Raw genomic sequence first — 20,130 nt, 5'->3', positions numbered from 1 at the left:
CCTAAACCCCCGCAAGGGATTTTCTCCCAGGCGGGGACTCCCCCAGGTGCCGCTGAAAGCGGTCCGGGACCTCCCATCTCCCGCGGGTGCGGGGCTGGGAGCGGAGGGGCCGCGGGCGAGGGGAGCCGCCCTCCCCCAAAAATGCGGGACGCGCTCCGGGGTCACTGCTAAAAGCAACACAAGTCCGTATTTTTTAATAAAGAGCGTTCTCGGGCGAGCTGGCCGCCTTCCACCCGCCCCACGGATGAGCTGGCTCTGTAAACACTGCAGAGAAGATTAACACTGCTGTTCTAACCTCATAGCGAGAGCCCTGCCTGGCGAGAGCTCTCGCTGCTGCTGATCTGTGCGCTCCATGAGTCCTTCAGTTTTAGGGGTGACAACAGCCCCCAGAGTGGTCCCTTTCCGTCACCAGCTCTGCCCTGCCCGGCGCTCTGAGTCTTCCACCGATTCCTCTCCGTCATCATCTCTCCCCTCTCTGGGAGTCACCGATCCTTTGGATGTTCCTTCACTCCCCCTCCATCACCATCTCTCCCTGTCCGGAGTTCTGGTGTCCCCCCACTCCCTCTCCATCCCATCTCTCCCTGTCCGGGGCTCTGGCTGTCCTCCCAGTCCCCCTCCATCTCCATCTCTCCCCTGTCCGGGGTTCTGGTGTCCCCCCAGTCCCCCTCCATCCCTATTTCTCCCTGTCCGGGGCTCTGGTGTCCCCCCACTCCTCCATCCCCATCTCTCCCATGCCTGGGTTCTACAGAGACCTCTTGGTGTCCTCCCAGCAGAAGTAGCGGCTTCAAAAATTCCCCTAATTTTAAATTATATATTTTATTATTACTATCATGATGAAATCTACAATTTGGCGGCCGAGAAGAGCTGGGAACCGATGTCAGAGCGAGCTGCCAGCGTGGTTCCCCAGCAGCCAGCGGCCCCTTGGCAGGAGCGCCTTTCCCACCTCCCGCACCCCGGGTCAGGGAGAGCCGGCGCTACCTGCGAGCGGGAGCGCGGCTCGGCTTTTAGGGAAACTCTGGAAATCGAAAAGGAGGAGGAAAACTGGCAACGGCAAGGTCATTTGCCCAGGAATTCCACAAACGCAGCAATCCCGGGGGAAGAGGAGCCCCGGGATGGGCCGGGATTGGGATTGGGAGGGGGAAGATGTTTGGTTTTGTTCTCTTGCCAAAATAGCACCAGGCTGGGGAGGGGGAATGAGGAGCAAATCAGGGATAAAAGAGTGGAGGAAGAACTGAGTGGCCCGGGGAGAGCCCAGAGGAGCCCGCGGAGCCACCGCTCCGCCCTCCATCCCTCAGTGTCACCCGCCTGCGATCCCAGCTCAGCCCCAGAGAGGGTATGGACCTGGAGAAAAGGAGATGAAATACGAACAGTCGTGGGGAAAAAAGCCCCAAGAACAACAAAGAATCAAAAAAAAAAAAAAAAAAAAAAAAAAAAAAGGAGGGGTGCGGAAGAAAGGGAAAAGAGGTAAATAAACAACAAAAAATAAAGGAAATATATTTTGTAAAGAAAAGGCAAGGAAAATAATGGGGAGAGGAGAGGAGAGGAGAGGAGAGGAGAGGAGAGGAGAGGAGAGGAGAGGAGAGGAGAGGAGAGGAGAGGAGAGGAGAGGAGAGGAGAGAAGAGAAGAGAAGAGAAGAGAAGAGAAGAGAAGAGAGGAGAGGAGAGGAGAGAAGAGAAGAGAAGAGAAGAGAAGAGAAGAGAAGAGAAGAGAAGAGAAGAGAAGAGAAGAGAAGAGAAGAGAAGAGAAGAGAAGAGAAGAGAAGAGAAGAGAAGAGAAGAGAAGAGAAGAGAAGAGAAGAGGTTTTTTCATTAAAAAATGAAAAGAAAATAAGAATAAATAAAAAAAAATCCGCTTTCCCCGCCCCACTCCCAACAAGACCTTTACACAGTAAAGTATTTCCTTGGATAAGGATTTTGCCCTGCATCGTTTTCGCCTCTGGATCCCTTTTGGTAAATCCCTGTAAAGCACAATAGGTTTGGGATTTTCCCCCCGTTTGCCCTTGCCCAGTACCACTGGCATGATCTCGCCTGCGGATGCTGGTTTGACTCGCTTTGCCCACAATCCCTGTGACAGCGACACCGGGGCGTTTGAAAACGGCATAAAATCGGAATAAACCAGCAAATCGCAGTTAGAGCGCCCGGAAAAGTGTCAGACAAAACACGCTGGAGCCAGAATGGCTTCACCTTTATGAAAGACTACAAATTGCTGCTATGGACACTTTGGAGACCTCTGAAATCCCTTCATTAGCTGCTTGATGCATTTGACATCCGAGCTCATTGTACCCCCGAGGCGTCCAAAAGCTTGGAAATCGAGTTTTATTAACCTAATAAAACGCACGCACGCAAAATTCGGGGGAAAACTCAAGAATCGAGAAAGCCTAAATAAATCCTCTGACTTGGTGCTGGAGATTTTTCAAGGCTGTTTGAAACGGGGAGGAAACAAACTATTTACTTGTCAAAATTGGATTTTTTTCAGACGATAACTCCTGTAGCGGGATTTCTTTATAAAAGAACCCGAGCATTCATTTGCGCTTAAAACTGACAGGCTGCCTTCGTTTCCATCCTCGTGCTGTATTTTCCCTCTTCCTTGGTCCCTGCATTATGCAAGAACTCAGTCATTTTTTTGGGAACAAAGGGGAAATATAATGAGAAACATTACAGCGGCAGCGCGCGTTTGCTGCCCGCTAGCAGAGCGCTTTGCGTGTAATATATATTTTATTTCCAGCCAAAACTAACGATCCCAACGTCCTACATGATGCGAAGGGACGCGTTTACAATGTGGCCATTGTGCGCCGGCATGAGGAGATTTTTCTGTGCCTTAAACATCACCTGGGAGGAGGTCCCGGCGCCGCTGCCCACCCTGTGCAGCAGCATCCCTCCTCCGGCAGCAGCACGGACACGGCTGCAGAGGCTTTCCCCTCCTTTTCTTCTCTGTAAAAGAATAAAAATAATCATAATAATTAAAAAAAAAAAATCACCTTCGTGATCGCTTTGACCCAGAAATCCAAACAAACTCCCAAAGGCGGCTGAAGTTCAGCTGGAGCCGCACGGTGCTTTTAACGCCCGGGGCAAACTTTGTTCGCTTAAAGCAGCCTTTGGCGTGAGCAAAACACCTTTTTTTTTTCTTTTTTTTTTTTTTTTTTTTTTTTTTTTTTCCTAGCAGGTCCCTGTAAATAGGTTTTTTTTTAAACCAAAAACTCCTGTTCGGGGCCGTTTGGGACATGACTGTAAAATCGGGCTACCTGGCCCAGATAAGCGAGGCTGTTGGCACCGAGGCACGAGTGCCACCAAGGCGGTGGCATTAGCAGTTGGTAAATAAGTGTGCAGGCTGTAAAGTGAAGTTGTATCCTTTAGATAAGGGCTTATCTACACAGCCATTAAACCCACACTCACCTCCTTAGCATGTGGAGAGGCTGGGGTGTCAGCTCCCAGAGGGAAATATTTATTTAGTCCCTTTTGGAGCAGCCAGGAGAAACCCTTTCCTTGTTTTTGTTTGGTGGGTTGTAATTCTGTGGATTAAAATCCTTAAAATCTTGCTGTTTGCCTACAAAACAAATAAAAGATAATCTGGGTGGAGTGATTGAGGTCTTAACACACATTTTTAATACACCTGGGTGTCTTTTCTGTCATTTCTTCTTAATGAAGTTTATCTTTTGATCACATACACAGGCTGTTCATAAAAGCAAGTTTATGTACATTTAAAACCAATATGGAAAATAGGAGCCAATCCTGCCAACTGTCACTGAGGCTGGAACAAGCTGAGTCAGGGCTGTGTGGTCCAGCTAAATTCAAGTTAAAGTCAGCAGCAAGTCCCCCTTGGAGCCGAGCGTCACCGGGATCAGGCCCTGGAGATGGTCACAGCAAGGAAGGAGCTGGGAGAGCCCCTCAGAACTGGCACTGCTTGTCTAATCCACGGTGTGAGGCTGGATAATTGCATGGATTAAGTAGGATTGACAAGATTTAAACCCTCATCCTGGATCCTCATTTTTCTCCTTAGTTGAGTTTTTTCAACCTAAGGATGCTCGAGTGGACTGCAGGGGAGTAGAGACCAAAAATAGCAGATTTTAACAAAAGTAATGACAGCAGAAAAGAAACAAATCCAGGAGGTAAATAGAAATATATTCTGCTATTTTATCGAATTATTTTCTAGTTTTGAAGTCTAATATGAAAACCAGCAACATTTGTTTCCATTTTTATAGGTGAGGAAAGTGAGGCAACTAGGGAAGAAACAAAAAAAAGGAGGATTATTCAAGGTGCAACTTCAGGAGCAGAGTGCAGGATTAAACCACAGCTTTATTTACATCCCAGCCTGCTGTGTTTAGACCAAAGCCATGCTGACTTGCAGGTAAATCTCTGGTTCTTGCTGAAGTCGATGGAAATTTTAGCACTGCTTTGAAAGGGAAGGCTGAGCAGCCTGGTAAAGGATCACTTGTTATTGATCCTTTCTGAACAGCTCTCTGTGTTTTGTTTTATTTAACATAAGCAAAGCTCCCAGCCCCGTCTGGGGCCTGGCCTTTGGAGTTGGGGGGGCTGGAGAAAAATGGGAGCTTTGGTATGCTTTGGTGCAGGAGGAAGGAAAATAATCAGTCTTCCAAGCTGCATTTTCAAACGGGGACTGCTGCCATCCGAGCCTGTTCTCTCCACTGAAGCTGTGCATTTATAGAAGGACCTGTCCATAAAACAGGACAATGCTGCTGGCAGCAGAATGCAGGGCAGTGGCAGAGTGAATTATTCCTGTGAAAGCCAAGTCATAACTTCCCATGGCTCAGCACACACAGCATTCAGGGCTCAGGCAGGAGCAGGAATCTTACACCCCTAAACTTAATCCCAGTGCAGTGGAGCCACATTACAAGTAGGTTTTTCTCAGTAGCTGTCAGCTCCGAGGATAAAGCTGTGGATATCATCTCCCTGTCCTCAGGATGGAACCAAAATCCAGAGCCCCAGAAAACAGGGGGGAAATATTGCCACGGAGTTAAGCAAGAGAGAGATGAAATCTCTCGACAAAACAACAATATTCCGTTGCAGTTGGCTGTGGCCAGTTGCTGTCGGGTGTTTGCAGCAACGCAAACAATCTGCTGCAATCTCACTCATTTAGGGGCAGGATTCTCCTCAGAGATTCCTGGCAGATCTCCTGGCAGAGCCGTGCCAGGCAGAATTGCAGCACCCGGCCATCCTCCTACCGCACGTGGCACTGAGATTTGGGGGCACCGTGACATTTTTTAGGTCAAACCTTCCAAGGTGTTCCCTGAGCGCTCTGGGAACTGAGGCACCAAAGGAGGTGGGCACCGTGTGGGGCTGCTCCCCCTCCCCGTGCCCACATTTGCCCCTCGTGGGGTCCCATCTGTTTTCTCCCCATGTTTAACACTCCCAGGGTTGTAAACTGGGAGACTGATCAGCAAAATTGAGCTACAATAGGGTTTTCTTGCCCAAAATGGCATTCCCGAGGGCCTCCGACAGCTCCCCTCTGTGCTCCCATAAAAACCACTCCCTTTCTGGTCCTCTCCTGCGTTTGGTCTTGGCAAAGTGCTAAATGGGCCAATAATTGGTTTATTGCCGCTCCAATTTGGGATCCACAGCGGCCCTGAGGACCCCTTGCTGTGTTAGATCGTGTTAGCCCCCAGCCTCCCACAGAAAGGTCCATTTCAGGCAATTCTGTGCTTTCCAAGAAAAAAAAAAAAAAAAAAAAAAAAAAAAAAAAAAAAAAAAAAAAAAAAAAAGAGGTAAGACATCAATTTTGCTGCCACTCTCTGTATTTCAGGCTGACTTGCTGAGTGCAGCTCAAGCCAGCTGGAATTCCAAAGGCTCCAGATGATTTTTTTCATACACATATATATATATATATTTACATATACACATATATATATATACATATATAAAAATATATATTAAAAATATATAAATACACACAAATATATATACATGTATAAAAATACATATACATATATAAAATATATTTATATATAAATATACATATTTTTACCCCTTGAATTGTAAGAAAAATGCTCAAAACTAAACAAAGCTGAATTTTAACAGTCCAGAGAGCTTCCCAAGGAATGAAAAGGGAGAAGAAATGAGCAAAGAGAACGAGCAGTGATTCTGCTTCCCATAAACGCCCATCTCCGAATTAACTGAACTAAGGAACAATTGACCCTTTTCTGACGATCATTAGGATAAATTTCCCGACTGATCTCCTCCTTTTCCCCACTCGCAGGTGTTTTCTGACCTGGGGAGGGCTTGGAGCAGCATGCACCGGGGGCAGGGGGCTCTGCTCCACCTGCCTCACCCAGAGGCTGCAGCCTGCTCCGAGCTGGACCCTCTAGTGGACTCCCAGAGCATTTTCCTCCGGAAAAAAGTCGGAAAAAGAGCTTTAAATGCAACTCCCATCTCCGCCAAGCACATTGCTGAACAGCTCCCCGACACCTCCCCACGTTTATTTAAAAGAAATTTAAAAAACACGACATAAAACAGAAGCCTTCCTGAGCAAACACCTTTTTCCCTCGTGGGGAGAAAGCTGAATATTTTATAACATATTTTTAATTTTCCAGGCATGAAAGGGCAGAGAGAATTCCAGCCTAAAGCAAAGGACTAAAGAAGAGTTAATATATTTTGATTATGTTTTATAACTGTATGGATCTTATTAAAAGTAATCTTCCTAAAATAATTCCCAGGCTGAGCACTCGTTTTGGGGGAGGAATATAACATGAGAAAATAGTCTTGTGAACAGGACCAACTCCATTATTCAGAGGTATGAAATTTAAACAATCAATTAAAAAAAGAGGAAAAAACATCTCCAATTTGCTTCCCACCATCCTCACTCTGAATTTTAAGCCAGTCACAGTTACAAAACAAGTATATAAAGTTACAAGAACTCTGCCCAGATTTAAAGCAATGATAGTGACAGCACTTGCTTAGAAAAAGGAAATCCAGCATTGAGGGAAATGTTTATATTATGCCTTAGAATTTCAAACAAATGTTTTTTTATCCTGAATAGCCATGAATTTTCCTCTCTTTCCAAAAGAGTAAATGACACATCTGAGAAGTGTGGGGAAGAGCAGTCCAGAGCAGAGTGTTTAATGATGTGCAGTGGGGAGAAGGAAAGAGGAAAATAGCAATAGCTTACATTCAAATGTTAAAAAATCCCATCAAACAACACCACAAACAAGTGTTATTACTTCTCTACTGATCCCAAAACAGAAAAAAAAAAAGAAAAAAAGCTGTAAATGCCTTATCTTGTGGATTTATCCATGTAGCTCTGCTCCACAGCTGTTCCAAAGTGGTGACAGCTCAAGAAAAGGTCACTGTTGAATTACTCTGGGTCAGGAAGACCCAAGAAGATTCAAATCAGATTCAGACACTGATATGATTTTCCAGGCCCTCTGCAAGTCCCAAGATCAGCAAGATCAGCCTGTGGCCATGTGTTGGGATGGGATATTCTTTAATTTTCTCGTCCTTTTTTTTTTTTTTTTTTTTTGTCTTTTAATGTCAGCTTTTCACTCATCAAAGAGCACCATGTGATGGGCACACTGTCCATGGTACCACCCACGGGGCTGCCACAACCCCCTGGCACCACAGGGCCTCAACTGCACCTCCCAGCCCACACCAGGCACCAAAGATCACTTTTGCTGGACACCCATGGGAGGTGTCCCACCAAGAGCCAGCAGGGAACAATGGCCAGGAGCTGAAACCTCACCTCTCCTCCTCCAAAGCTCTTCGACTTCGGAGTCAGGAAGGGAGGAGGCAAAGCATGGAATCGCAGAGGCATTTGGGTTGGAAAAGACCTCTCAGGTCATTGAGTCCAACCATTCCTCCAGCACTGCCATGGCCACCACTGACCCATGTCCCGACCTGTGATGCCTTTACAACCTTTAGATCCCTCCACCACTGCCCTGGGCAGTCTGTTCCAATGCTCAATAACCCTTTCTGTGAATAAATTTTCCTTATATCCACCCTGAGCCTGCCCTGGCCCAGCCTGAGGCCGTTCCCTCTCCTCCTGTCCCTGTGAGCACAGCCCGACACCCCTGGCTGTCCCCTCCTTTCAGGAGTTGTGCAGAGCCAGGAGGGCCCCCCTGAGCCTCCTTTTCTCCAGGCTGAGCCCCTTTCCAGCTCCCTCAGCCTCTCCTGATGCTCCAGACCCTTCTCAGCTGCATTCCCTTTCAGAGGCAGCTTCTCCTCTTTCCCAGCTCCTCACCACTCGAGGGAAGTTCTCAGAGCAGCTGGATGCACCAGGCTTGGAAGCTGCAGGACAGCAGCAGCCGAAACAATCATGTTATAACCCTGCTTTCACCTTCTGTTTGCAAAGGTCTCCAGGCCAGAGCAGCTCTCCTTCTGCAGGCTTTTGGCATTAAACATTCCCACTCATTCCATGCTTTGTTTGTTTAGTTGTAGGAGGAGAAAACCAGCGTTCTTCCCCATTATCAGAGGAGAAGGAACAGTGGCAGGAAATTAGGTCACAGAAACTACCCTGCTGTTTGGAGAAGGGGTTCTGTTCCCTTCTGTTCCATAAGAAATTTCCACTGGAGAACAGAAGTATCCCAAGCAGCAGAGCTGCCTCCTTTGTTTCATCCCAGGCCCCCTTTCCATCTCTCTGCCGTGGATCCAATTACCCTTCCCTGGGAACAAGCTGTGGCTCTAAATTAAATCAAATGGTTTATTTGTCTGGTGCAGCTCTGCTCAGAGACATCGAGGGCTTTCTGGAGAAGCTGCTGCTGTTTGGAAGGAAATCTTTTTCTGTCAGGAAAAAGTCAGGTATGACTGTGTCAGGCTGGCATCCCTGTTTTGGGGCCTTTTTCTATCCATGATCTCATCCAGGATGCATTTTCTTTTCTTTATTGGTGCCATTTTCCCATCTCAATTCCCAGTTTTGTGGAAATTCTATTTTTTTATGCCAGAGACATGCAAATCTCCAGGTACCCCAAAACATCTTCTTCCCAAGTTTCATTTCTTGCAGGCCTCTTCAACCCTGTAAATTCACCTGCATTTTTTTTCCGGGCTGAAAGGAAGGAGAGAGCTTTCCATCCATTTGAGATTGAAATAAACCCCTCAGTGCCTGTGCAGCCTTTCTCCAGCGAGGCCACTTCACTGGGGACATGCCCCAAAACCACATCAGAGCTTTATTTTGGGACTTTAAAACTTCCACCTTTTTCTAAGTGTGCTCCATTTTTGATGGGAATTCACCCACAACGGTCTTTGGGATTCCAGTATTGGGGTTGTCACCCTGTTTATAGTTTAGAATGGGGTTTATTAACTGTGTTTATATATATAAAGTATATTTTAAAATATAAGAATATATATTTGGCCCTGAGGACACTGGAAGGTGCTCATCAAACCTTCCTAACAAGAAATCATTAAGGAATGAGATGCAAGGAAGTAATGGAGGTTTCTGAGGATGTTATTGGAAATAAGGCACCAAAAAAGCATTGAGACCTACAGAATCCCCATTCTTGAGGATTGCAGTGATTCCCATAACCTGTTGCTGAATAAAGCAAGTGCCACCAGAGCAGGCGGAGAGAGAGGATCCAGATGGAAATTTTCCAGTAAATTTGAACCATCCTTATGGCAAATGTAAATTTGAAATAGAGAGTTACAGCCCCAAAGAAGGTGCTTGAGGAGGTGATTATATACAGGGAAAATTAGAGTACACAACATCCAGGTTTGCATTTCTTTCAGAGATTTTCCCCATCCTAATCCAGATTTCTGGAACTTGCAGCAGTGGCACCCCCTTCCCGTGGCAGGTCTCCCTGCTCCACACACGATCCATTGTGCTGCTGGAAGCGCGGAGAGATGGAGAATTAGAGACACATTTTGGGCACGGGCTCCTGCTTCTGTGTTGGGTTAATTAGTGGTTTGTTAGTATGTTAAGTGCTCTGCACATTGACCTCGGGCTGGTTGTCTCTCATAAACAAAAGCAGCTCTCCAGCACCAGGTAACCGCTGATTTCCCAGGGACTGTAACTTGACTAACGAGCGCTGAGGTACCCAGGCTCCCATCTGGCCAAAAAGTGAGAAAATCCTTTTCTAGGAAATAAGAAAAAAGATTATTAGAGGGATCTCAAGTCTAATTTAAAACCTGAAGTCTGGGATAGTTTAAAATTTTCCTTGTTTCTTTTCAATAAACTCGACCAAGATGAAGTGATTTTTTGGACCTTGGTCTGATGACAGCAAATTTTGTTTCTGTGGTAAAGTTCATCAAGAAAGAATTCACCTCTTGTAGGAAACCCCATTTTGATCAGGAAATGCATTTTTGCCAATGTTAAGACCAACTAGACAGGCTCTTGTCAGGAAGTAGGATAGGGCCAGGCTGAAAATCCAAGATATTTTCCCTTTCCTGTTAGGATGTCCTTGCATTGACAGGTTATAAAGCTGAAACACGCTCTGAAAAAAACCCTCAAAAACCAACAGCAACGCACAGAGATGGCTCTTGGGTGACCCAATAGCCTGGCTCAGATTTTTTTCCATGGGGTTTAGGAAGAATTGCAAAGGCTGCAAGCTTTTGCAAAAGAACTGCTGTAAGTTGCAAGCAAGGCTGGCTCTGTTGGCTGCCAGGAGTTTCGAGAGGATCCCTGGAAACACATTTGGTTTTAATCAGGCCCCTGCACTGTGGAACATCCTGTTTGTCTACACTTATTATTACTGACAAATTATCCTCCTCCAAATCTCAGGGAGCATTCACTTTATCCTCACATTAAACCTGATTGGAAACAGTAGGTTTAATTGGACTCAGCATGAGGCCCAGTCGTAAACTGCACCAGTTCCTTGTTTTATTGTGGCATTCCCTGGATGTGTGAAAATACCATATTTCATATACAGCGCCCAACTTGCTACTGCCAGGGCTGTCACAGACAATGCACAGACGCCCTGGGCTACAGGAGCACCCTCTGCCCACTCCCAGCTGGGAAAAGTTGGTCATTCCCAGCAATCTGTGTATAAAATACGTCATTCCAGATCTGGCCCAAAATTCGGAGAGTTCTCTTCATCATTAACAGAGCCCTTTGGTCTGCAGAACTCAGAGTCTGCTGTGCTTCAGCTGAGCTTTGAGTTTGAGAGGGATGGAGGAGCCAGTGCAGGGTGTGGATCAACCTTTCACTGGTCCTGCTGGGAAATGGGACCATCTTCTTCTTCCCCTCATCAGCTGGAGACTTTTTCCTTGTAAAAACCCGGGAAACCTGAGGGGTTAAAGGTGAATTCATTTTGATATATTTGGAGCTTGTGCCAAAGGTTGATTATATGGGAAAAAGCTGAAATCTTTGAGCCATGAAGGAGGCCACCATGGTCGGGCTGATGGTGCTTGTAGGGTTAGGCATTTGGCTGGTGCTCTGAGATCTTCCCAACATCTCTGAATTTCCCTTGCTGGGAGTGATGCTCCAGCAGCTGTGCCTCATCCACATGTGCACTGCAGGGAAGTGCAGAAGTTTCCAGATGAGGGAGGAAGTCCAGTGAGGTGTCAGGTAGTGGCAATCTTGGGCGGAAGCCCTGGAAAGGAGCTCGTGCCTGAGAGATTCTGGCAGGAGCTGAACTATTGAATGACTTCTTTCCAACGTCCTGGGTGTGGAAAAGCATGAGACAGCACGATGTGCCTGGGGTGAAGGGGAAAAAACAAACCACCAGATGACAAACAGACAACCCAACCCCTTTGCTATTCAGGTTTACACAATTTGGGATTGTTCATTAGGACCATAAAGTGTGTGACCTGCTGAAATTCATCTTTTCATGAGAGTATGGTCTCTCCCAAGTGGGTAAAATAGCATTCAAGGGATTATCTTGGCATAAATATTAGTTTAAACTCAAATTAAATGGCATTTATATTTGCCATGGCTGTAAATACCTTTTTTCTGGAAGAAAAAAATCAAAATTTCTGCATTTTGCCAGTTTTGGAAGCTGTGTTTTGCAAAAACAGGCTTTTGGAAATGATAAAAACCTTACACGGGTTGATAAAAGCTCCTTACCAGAAAAACAAAGAAATAAACAAAAAGCAAATTATAGATAGAAAAGGAATTGCAAAAGTAATAAATATCTGCAGGATGGAGATCTGTTCCAAACTGTGATAGGTCACAAATCTCAAATTTTCCTTCTAAACTGTCTTTGACAAAATCTGTGCCTCATGTTGTCTGGCAAACACCATCACTGTGATGCTCCTTCCAGTGACACAAAATCTTCCACTCATCACAAAATATTAATCACCTTTGCCATGCAGATTGCAGCTTAATCAGCTCCTCATTGCTTTTTTTTTTTTTTTGGAGACCTGGGTTGTTACTTTTTAAGGGAACTTTTAAAGAGGTCAGAGCAGAAGGGTTTCTTGTAGGTGTCTGTGAGGCTGGGCACGTTCAGCACATCCAAAACCAATGTCCATCTGCTCTGGTGTTAAATATCAGCCTGGTGAAGGTAGAAGCAGCTGTGTCTTCCTGCAGTAGTAACACCTCAGTGCTTTTCTGAGGCACCATGGAAGCAGCTCTGGAGCTCCCTGCTGTCCCTCAGATCTTCCTTTGGTGCAGGAAAATGCACAGCCAGGTTCACCCTGCACTCATCCCACCAAAGCAGGGTCAAAAAACCCAAAATTTAGCGCTTTTTTTACCCCTCTTCTTCTCATGACCTGGAGCATGAATTTTTCCTGTGCCATTTTTGGGTGCTGTCCTCTTGGTGCACCTAATTTTCTTCACCTTAATTGAGGCACTCACATGGCTTAAGCTACTTTGGGATAGTGTTTAAACAAAATTCTACAAATCTACAGGACAGTTACTACTAAATCTATTGAATCTCCACATCTGCAAGAGGCTGAGATACCAATGCCCATCATGGAGTCCTGGCTCCTGGCTTTCATTGAAAATTCCCTGTATCTTTCCCGAAGCAACGTGTTTCCTCCGCGATATTTTGAAAGCAAACACACTTCCCTGGTTGGGAGAGATGTGGAGCTTCTTTACCAGATGGAGGTGGCCTGACAGCTTGTAAAAAACCCTTTGCAAACAGTCAGCAGGAACGAGAACTGACCTCAATTACTGCAGCCTTTCATTTCTCCATCTGGGGAGGGCGCTGGGATTGTGCAGCACAGGGGTGAGAAACGGGCTGGAAAACGCACGGAAACAGCCTGGGTAAAACCAGAGTGCTGGGGAAAACATAGCCCACAAAACAAGTCCTTTCTCAGGCTGTGTTTTTCCCCCCCCTTTAGTTCAGCTTTGGTGCTGAACTTTCCATTTTCAACTGACCAACATAAATTAAAGGCAAACATTGGCATGGAGAGGAAAGATGGAGAAAGTTGACCATTTCCCTCAGGAGGTCAGCCACAAATTCCTGCTGTTGTCTGAGAAATGATGAGCTACTCTTTGGAGACATGACTTAGATCATTTGGTGTCACAGGGAAACTTTTCAGGCGTTTCAGCAAGACTTGAAATATGTCATCCTTTTTTTCCCCCCTTTTTTTTTTATAAATATAGTTTTAAACTATGTTGTTGGTCTTTTTTTTTTTTTTTTTCCTTTTAATATAGTCTTCCCTACAAAAAGCCAGTTGTTCACAGTGCTATTTCCTTTGGGCAATCTTACAAGAAATGTTCCCAGCTTGCTTCATGCCACCACAAATATCTCTTTACCTCAGAGAAAAGGGCACATCACTCACTTTTTGCAGGCCTAAACTAATTTGACTGCCCCGAGCTCGAACAGCTCTGGGTGACAAAGTACATCAAGGAAAATGTGTCACTCTCCTTTCATCATTCACTGTTCATAAATGTAGCATAAAAATCTATTTGCTCTAAAAGGACTGTCTGTCATGGAAGTTGGGGATCCCAGCCCACCCCGCTCAGTTTGGAGACAAATTTCCAATCAAAAGCAAACCCAAATTGTGAAGGATGGAGGATTTAGAAGATCTTGTAGGTGACATTTCCAGACAGAAGAAAAACAAGCTCTCAATTCCATCCAAAATGATAAATAAGGACTGGTTTCAAACCTTCAGCAGAGGCTTTTCTGCTTTTCACATTTACGGCAGCTCCTGGCTGACGGACTTAACAGATGCAACCCCAATTTAACAGGGATGAGTAAAATGGTTCAAGACACCTTAAATGTTCATCAAAAACTCACACGAAGCTTGAAATGAGGTTTCTGCTGAGGTTCCTAAAGCTGACTTTTAAAATTCCTCCTCATCATGTAACGGCTCTGGCCCCACTTTCTTCCCTGGATTTCATCCAGGGAAAGAAGTCAAAGAAATTTCTTCTGCTGAGATATTTATTGCATTTGCTGTTCAAGGAAGTATTTGTAACTTGTTCAAAGTTCAAAACATCACCTCAAATCTTGCAGACTGACCTATGAACCTGTTGCAGATCCACTTCTGAGGGCATAAAATCCAGGTTTGAAGCTTTTACAGTTATTTTGGGGAAGGGAAGAAAGGTATAAATAAGTCCCATTACCACAAATTCTAATTTTTTACAAATGTCTAAAACCAAATAATTCCCCCAGGATATCGATGCTGCGCTGGTCTTCTGCTAAATTAAATCAAATCTTTCTTTTCTCTGTCTCCTGTAATTGTTGGGATCACCTTATTTTTTATCTGTTGGAGAATTCTAGGAAATCCCACTGGCAGGATGCTGGTGGATTAGCCAATAACCTCAGCATAGTTTTTAATATCCTTGACTTAAGTAATAATCTCCAAAGCAGGTTCTGTAGAGGGATTTTTAACAGATTTATGCTTCACTCCTCACATTTTTCAATTACCCACACCCAGGGATATTTAATGGTATGTAAATCCACCAGCAGTTTCAGAGCCTACAGATTATTTAATTGAAAAAAGCATCTGGGGACCAGGGGAAAATCCTTCCATGAACTCCCAGGCCCTGCTTCCCACTCTATCACATCCTTTGAGACCCAAAAGAGAGGTGCTGAAATAGGGAAGAAAGTGTCAGGAGAAGGTCCCTGAGCACTGTGGTGGCTGTCAGACCACCCTGTGTGCATCCAGAGGTCAGGGATTCAGCCCAGCCACTCAGAGCAGACCTGAGCACATTCCCAAGCAGAGAAAACCAGCAAGGACTGCATTTTACCTGATTGAAACCAGTTTTTTCTCTTTTTTTTTTTTTCAGGGGGAGAGAAGTGTTTGGACAATGCTCTTGGGCACAGGGTGTGGCTCTTGGAGATGAGGCTGTGCAGGGCCAGGACTTGGATTTGATGATCTGTGTGGGTCCCTTCCATGCCAGAATATCCTGCCATTTTATTTAAATTATAGGAACAATATTAATGATGGAAACAACATCTGCAACATTAATTGTGGTCACAGATTACTCGTGGTTCCCCAAATCCCAGTTTGGAGCACAAGACTGGGACTCACCTCTGAGAGCAGGTTTGGGAACAGATACTGATCATCACCACTGCAAGGAGATGATGGTCCTGCATCCTACAACATGGGTGTTTCTTGGAAAGGCTTTCCCCCCACTCATTAGTGTTTCCAGTACATTTATTTTAGTGAGAAAAGCAGCATTTTCTGCCAATAGTACTTCTAGGAATATTTTCCAGTGGCTCAGCTGAGCATCACTGAACAGACAGAATAAGGAAGGTGGATTTTTTTGTACCATTTGTGAAAAAAAATTATGCTTTCTGTGTCAGGATGTAGGTGTGAAAGCTTAATCACAATAAAAAGGCTTTTTTATGGACACATTAATGAATGACAGAGTGAGAGCCTGTGGTGGTCAACAGCAAAGCCATCAGATGTGGAGCCCACTTGTTTTTTGGTACAAGAACAGACACAAACCCTTCTGCAAGAAACCTTTATTCATTCCCAACACGACTCCTTGGCTGTGGCAATCTGGCTTCAATTTGTTTTAAAGGTGCATTATGAAGCTGGAGCTTGAAATTACACATTTACAGTTTGAAAGCAAAGCCATCCTTGGGCGGGAAGGAACTTGTAATTTTGTCAAATTACACAGAAAATGAAATTGGAGGAGCAATAAAGTGCCTGAAATGAGGTAGTGAAAAGTTCCACAATGAAATATCCCTATTTGCTGCACATGCAAAAACCACGTTTCCGCTGCCTTTACTTAATTTTGCACATTTCTCCACAAGCAATAATGACAGAGTCTTGTTTTCACTTTTAAATACATGGCTCTTTGTTTAACTGCTTTTTATGTTGAAATGGGTGGATAACCTTTCTCAGTCGCATTTTCATCCTTAAATGTTCAAATTCAAACAACATAATTTGGTTCAGACAGGTAAATAGTTCTTATTCTTAAAAAAAAAATGTATAAAAATCAGCTGTCATGAATTAAAATCCATTTTTCCCTAACCCCAAATAAACATTAGTCAGTCTGCATTTGATTGTAATAACACACTTGTCATTTCAGATATAGTATGTTGGAAGGTTTTTTTTTTCCTAAAGGCTTTATTGGAATTCCTTGAGCTAAATTTGCTGTGGGTTTATGATGGCTTCATTAAAAATCAGAACCCAGAAGGATGTGGAGGACTCTGAAGAGTTTGTAGTTACACGAAATAGAAATATCTTGCAAGATTTTTCATTTTAAAGCTGCTCCTGTTTCACATGCCCTCAAATCTTGTCACACAGTAGTAATTTGAGGCCAAATGTGAAGTATTAAAGCACTTAGTAAATTTATTTTGAGTTGAGATTCATATGCAATGATGCTTCTCCTTTACTTACCATAAAGCCAGAGTAAATCTTCCCAAATGCCGAAGTTTTCACTGATTTTACACTGTTACAGAGGAGATCTCAAGGCAGATCAGAGCAGAGATCCCACTCCTTAAATATCAGTGACATATCTCCAGCAAAGGGGTTTATTCCAAGTCATCACAGCTTGTAATTCAAACTGGCCTGATGCAAAGTTATGGTCACTTTTATAAAGTGTGACTTTTCAGTTCTTCCTTATTTTAATTGCAGAGCAGAGCCCTGAGGGACAAACATGGGCAACAGAATCTGACATTCCTGTTTCTGGTTGCCTGTTCCTGGTAACTGTGGAGTAAGAGCAGGTTTCAGGTTTTGGCTTCATCCTGAATCTAGTTAAATTCATAGTAGGTGTTCATTAATTAAAATGGGACTATAATTAGGCTTTAGTTTTTCCATACTAGCAATGTGTTAGGTCTGAAAACCTAAAAACTGCATTCATGGAGAATGAAGTGGTGGAGACAAGAAAAAAGTGGGATTGCACTGCAGTAAGAAAGGCTCAAATTAAAAATTGTAAAAGTCTCCACATAGTAAGGGTGACACAGTGGCTGCAAAAATCTAAGGAAATGCTGGATAATTCTTCTGGAAAAGGGAAGGAAAGGAACTTTTGACAAGGGCCTGGAGTGATAGGAAACGGGGAAATGACTTCAAATTGATCAAAGATAGATTTAGATGGGATCTTGGGAAGGAATTCCTCCCTTTGGGGATGGGGAGGCCCTGGCACAGGGTGCCCAGAGCAGCTGGGATCCCTGGGATCCCTGGGAGTGTCCAAGGCCAGGCTGGACAGGGCTTGGAGCACCCTGGGATGGTGGAAGGTGTCCCTGCCATGGCAGGGGTGGCACTGGATGAGCTTTAAGGTCTCTTCCCACCCCAAACATTCCTTGATTTTACAATTATGACTGAACATTCTCATTTTGTCGTTTGGGTCACAACTTTTGGCTCTGATCATTTTTTAGGTCAGGTTTTTTACCTTGTCTTCCCATTTTGCAATGAAGTGGCAAAACAGTACCCAAATGCATTCACTGTCCAAAGAGCAATAATGTGAGTTGTAACTCACTGTAGGTATTTAGATGACAATTGGCCATGACACAAAGCTTTTAAGGCATAATCAGTAGAGGTGAATGGGAGCAAAAAGTGAACAGAATTAAACACGTAACCTTCTTCCTCAATCACCTCCCAAATCCATCTGTCAGGTATTCCCTAGCCCTCATTTACACTAGAATAAATCCATTTTGCTTTCCCTTTCATATTTTACCCTGCTGGAAGGTCGCCCACTCTCTTATGTCGGACCTGACAGGATGTGAATTATCTCCATCCAGCCTTGACACAACTTCATGCATGGTGATGTAATGCCCCAAAAAGCCTGGTTCAGGAAAAAAAGAGACGGGACTTATTAACAGGAAAGGAAACGAGCCTCTGTTTGACAACCAGTGGCTGGATATCAAGGGGAGCTTTCTTAGGGGGAAAAAAAAATCATTTATGACCACATGAATTACAATTATTCATTCAGAGGGAAGAAATGGCCATTGATTTTTAACTAGATTCAGCTGGTTGAGCAACCTACAAAGACCAGGTATTTGGGCATGGATTCCAGGTAGATTCAGACAGGAAAGGCTCAAGTCTGCTCCCTGAGGGATCAATAAAACCACCAGAACTTGAGCGTAAGCTGTTGCAAAGACAGCCAGCAATGTTTCCCTGCACACCCCTTCCCCTACATTGGGAGAATCCACCAGGATATCACCACCCCACTCCAGTAATCTCCTTTTTCTCTTCTTTTCCACCATCTCCTGAGGGTGCAAACAACTCGAGTGCAACCCTGGCTCTGTCACCCCCTCATCCCTTCTGCTCTGAGTCTTTGCAGCCAGGGCTGCATTCCAGCAGCGTGATCTGAAACCGTATCCCTCCAAGTTCATGAAATATTCGGCATCTGTGCGTGTGGACTTGTGAACTTTTACCTTTTACCTATCAGCAAGGCAGCTCCCTTCACCCTTTCCTCCCCTCAGACTCGCTGGAAGTGGTGGAGCCCTGATCTCCACTGAATCATGGAAAGGTCTCCAGTGTAGCTCCATGGCAAAATATTCCCTCTCTACCCCATTTCCTTGCTGTGTTTCTCATCCTGGGCACTGGAAATATTGGAGGGTACTGCAGGGAGCTCAGATGGATTTGCAGATTAAAGCACATTTTGCTCACTTTCAGGGGTGATTCTGGCAGCCCCAGCAGATGCCAAATGATGGAGCATCCCTGAGGGTGATGATGAAGTTTTTACAATGAGGGTGGTGAAACACTAGTGTAGGTTGCTCTGAGAAGGGATGGATGCTCCATCCCTAGAAAATTCCAGAATTGGATGGGGATTTGAGCAACCTCATGTAATGCAAGACGTTCCTGCTCATGGCAGAAGGTTGGACTCAGTGACCTATAAAAGTCTCTTCCAACCCAAACCATTTTGTGATTCCATGATGGTCCCAGGCATAAGAGCAGACAGAGTCCGAGAGTGGTTTGAAGGGTCAGTAGAGTTTGTGACAGGGTGTAGAAGTGGCCAGTGACAAACACACTCTGGAAATGAGACACATCTAGGACACACCAAAGTGTCACTGCACATTAAAAAACCCATCTTGAGCTACATTAAAGGCATCAGCTGCTGGAAAGTAATGCAATAATGTGTGTTTGTGCCCCTGTCTTTAACAAATATGCCAAAAGTGGTCTTCAGCTCAGTCCTTTCAGCTGAGTCTATTGCTTCTCCAGGATGTGAGCAATAAAACATGGACAGCTATCCCCACTCTTTGTAGTCACCCCATATAATTCCATTTTTTTCCAACCATTTATTCTGAGGTTGGATTTTTTCCAACCATTTATTGATGCTCGCCGATGAGTGGGTTTTACAGAAGGAGTGTTCCTACATATACTCACATTTGATTGCAGACCAGGCTGCTTCTGAGCTGCAGAACAGATGCCAGTTTCCTTTTACTTTTCCCTGCCTAATTACAAGCTGGATTTGGCTCCTGGGGAGGTCAGTGTGACTGCAGTGGCCGTGGCCAGACGTATCACGTCAGGCTTTCCCACGCACGGCTCCCCAGCCCCGACCTTGAAACATCCTCTGCCATTCCAAGCCCTCCCTGAAAAATGTGCTGACACTGAAATCCCCTGTCAACGCAGACATGCAAGATTTGGGGACGTTTCAGAACAATCCTGAGTGTGCTCCAAGGCTCCAGGTGCTGTGATAACCCTGTCCTGTCACTGTGTTGTCATTCGCACACTTAAATCCCATTGAGTTCTTTTTATCTCCACTATAATCTGGTTAAATCTCCGACCCTTAATTCTGGTTCTTTTTGATCCATGGAGAGGTAGAAGAGCTGCAAGTGTGCTCTGGCCCCAGGGTGACTGCAGTGATTTGGGAGCCTGGGTTGTTATGTCTTGTCAAATGCATCTGCAATCCCAGGGTCCAACTGGAAACATTTGTCAGTGCTCCTTACATAATACCAGGTTTTATGGAAA

The sequence above is a fragment of the Anomalospiza imberbis genome, chromosome 12 (genome assembly GCF_031753505.1).
Source record: "Anomalospiza imberbis isolate Cuckoo-Finch-1a 21T00152 chromosome 12, ASM3175350v1, whole genome shotgun sequence".
NCBI lineage: Eukaryota > Metazoa > Chordata > Aves > Passeriformes > Viduidae > Anomalospiza > Anomalospiza imberbis.
The sequence above is the reverse complement of the archived record's forward strand: the minus strand, read 5'-3'. Positions refer to the sequence as shown.